A 3,176-nucleotide genomic window follows, 5' to 3' on the forward strand; every position below is an offset into this window, starting at 1 on the left:
TTCTTTGGTGAGCAAAGGGGGTTCATCCTCCCAAGTTTCATTACCAAATAACTTGTCATTTAGCTTCATGATTACTCCAAGGTATTTAGCAACTTGCTCTTCAGTGACATCTTCATCCTCTTCAGAGGAAGAATACTCATCAGAGCTCATGAATGGCAGAAGTCAATCCAATGGAATCTCTATGGTCTCAGTGTGAGCCTCAGATTCCCATGGTTCCTCATTAGGGAATACATTGGAGGCCAGTGGACGTCCATTGAGGTCTTCCTCAGTGGCGATCACTGCCTCTTCCTCCTCTCCAAATTCGGCCATGTTGATGGCCTTGCACTCTCTTTTTGGATTCTCTTCTGTATTGCTTGGAAGAGTACTAGGAGGGAGTTCATTAACTTTCTTACTCAGCTGACCCACTTGTGCCTCCAAGTTTCTAATGGAGGACCTTGTTTCAGTCATGAAACTTTGAGTGGTTTTAATTAGATCAGAGACCATGGTTGCTAAGTCAGAGTGGCTCTGCTTAGAATTCTCTGTCTGTTGCTGGGAAGATGATGGAAAAGGCTTGCTATTGCTAAACATGTTTCTTCCACCACTATTGTTGTTGAAACCTTGTTGAGGTCTCTGTTGATCCTTCCATGAGAGATTTGGATGATTTCTCCATGAAGGATTATAGGTGTTTCCATAGGGTTCTCCCATGTAATTCACCTCTTCCATTGATGGGTTCTCAGGATCATAAGCTTCTTCTTCAGATGAAGCGTCCTTAGTACTGCCTGGTACAGCTTGCATTCCAGACAGACCTTGAGAAATCATATTGACTTGCTGAGTCAATATTTTGTTCTGAGCCAATATGGCATTCAGAGTATCAATCTCAAGAACTCCTTTCTTTTGATTCGTCCCATTGTTCACAGGATTTCTTTCAGAAGTGTACATGAATTGGTTATTTTCAACCATTTTAATGAGTTCTTGAGCTTCTGCAGGCGTCTTCTTCAGATGAAGAGATCCTCCAGCAGAGCTGTCCAATGACATCTTGGACAGTTCAGACACACCATCATAGAAGATACTTATGATGCTCCATTCAGAAAGCATGTCAGACGGGCACTTTCTGATCAATTGTTTGTATCTTTCCCAAGCTTCATAGAGGGATTCACCTTCCTTCTGTCTGAAGGTTTGGACTTCCACTCTAAGCTTACTCAATTTTTGAGGTGGAAAGAACTTTGCCAAGAAGGCATTGACTAGCTTTTCCCAAGAGTTCAAGATTTCTTTAGGTTGTGTGTCCAACCATATCCTAGCTCTGTCTCTTACAGCAAAAGGGAATAGCATAAGTCTGTAGACCTCAGGGTTAACCCCATTGGTCTTGACAGTGTCATAGATTTGCAAGAATTCAGCTAAAAACTGATGAGGATTTTCCAATGGAAGTCCATGGAACTTGCAATTCTGTTGCATTAGAGAAACTAATTGAGACTTAAGCTCAAAGTTGTTTGCTCCAATGGCAGGGATAGAGATGCTTCTCCCATAGAAGTTGGGAGTAGGTGCAGTAAAGTCACCCAGCACCTTCCTTGCATTGTTGGCATTATTGTTGTGTTCGGCTGCCATGGGCTCCTCTTCTTTGAAGATTTCTGTTAGGTCCTCTACAGAGAGTCATGCTTTAGCTTCTCTTAGCTTTCGCTTCAAGGTCCTTTCAGGTTCAGGGTCAGCCTCAACAAGAATGCTTTTGTCTTTGCTCCTGCTCATATGAAAGAGAAGGAACAAGAAAATATGGAGTCCTCTATGTCACAATATAGAGATTCCTTGAGGTGTCAGAGGAAAAGAAGAATAGAAGGAGGAGGTAGAAGAATTCGAACTTATCAAGAGAGATAGAGTTCAAATTGTGCATGTTAGTCCATAAATAGAAGAATGTGAAAAGAGGGGAAGAAATTTTTGAAAATTAAAGTGAGTTAATTAAAAGAAATTTTGAAAAATGGTAATTGATTTTCGAAAACTAAGATTGAGAAAGAAATAAAGTAATTTTGAAAAAGATTTTGAAATTGGAAATCAAAGAGATATGATTGAAAACTATTTTGAAAAAGATATGATTGAAATTGTGATTAAGAAGATATGATTGAAAAGTTATGGTTTTAAAAATATATGATTGAAAAGATATGATTGAAAAACAATTTAAAAAGATTTGATTTTTTTAAAATTAATGACTTGGCCAACAAGAAAAGATATGATTCAACTATTAAACCTTTCTCAACTAAAAAGGCAACATACTTGAAATGTTGAATCAAATCATTAATTGTTAGCAAGTATTTTTGAAAAAGGAAAGAAATTGATTTTGAAAATATATGATTGAAAAGATATGATTTGAAAAAGATTTGATTTTGAAAAATTATGGAAACTTGAAAGAAAATTGAATTAAAAACAAAATCTTCCCTCTTGTGCCATCCTGGCGTTAAACGCCCAGAATGGTATCTATTCTGGCGTTTCACACCCAAAATGCTACCCTTTTGGGCGTTAAACACCCAGCCAGGCACCCTGGCTAGCGTTTAAATGCCAGTTTTCCTTCCTCACTGGGCGTTTTGAACGCCCAGCTTTTTCTGTGTAATTCCTCTGCTGAATGTTCTGAATCTTCAATTCCCTGTATTATTGACTTGAAAAGACACAAATTAAATTTTTTTTGAATTTTTAATGATGAGGAATAATAAAAATGAAACTAAGATCAAATAAACAATGCATGCAAGACACCAAACTTAGAAGTTTGTATACTATTGACACTAACAAATTGAGAATGCATATGAGAAACAACAAAACACTCAAGACAAGAGAATTTAAAGATCAGAGTAAGGAAATCATCAAGAACAACTTGAAGATCAATGAAGACACATGATTGAATTCGAAAAAAAAAATTGCAAGAAGAATAGAAACATGAAATTGACACCAAACTTAAAATGAGACACTAGACTCAACAAGAAACAAAAAATATTTTTGGTTTTAATGATTTTGTAAATTTTTTGGATTGTTTCAAAAATTGAAAGAAAATAAGAATATCAAAATTCTTAATGAGAATTCCAGGAATCATTGCAATGCTAGTCTTAGACTTTAGCAGATCATTGCTCACAACAGCAAAATTGATAGAAATCAACAAGCTCTTGTGATGATAAGTTGAAACCTCGGTCCAAAAGATTAGACATGGCTTCACAGCCAGCCAT

At 36.8% G+C, this 3,176-nt stretch overlaps 1 non-coding gene across 1 annotated transcript; it reads left to right on the forward strand.

The window, feature by feature from the left end:
• The first annotated feature begins 1,068 nt into the window (after positions 1-1,068).
• LOC127745901 (small nucleolar RNA R71) lies at positions 1,069-1,176 on the forward strand. Its single transcript, XR_008007524.1, has one exon. It is a non-coding gene; the product is annotated as a small nucleolar RNA R71 (small nucleolar RNA).
• The last annotated feature ends 2,000 nt before the right edge of the window (positions 1,177-3,176 follow it).

Source organism: Arachis duranensis, chromosome 3 (genome assembly GCF_000817695.3).
Source record: "Arachis duranensis cultivar V14167 chromosome 3, aradu.V14167.gnm2.J7QH, whole genome shotgun sequence".
Taxonomy (NCBI): domain Eukaryota; kingdom Viridiplantae; phylum Streptophyta; class Magnoliopsida; order Fabales; family Fabaceae; genus Arachis; species Arachis duranensis.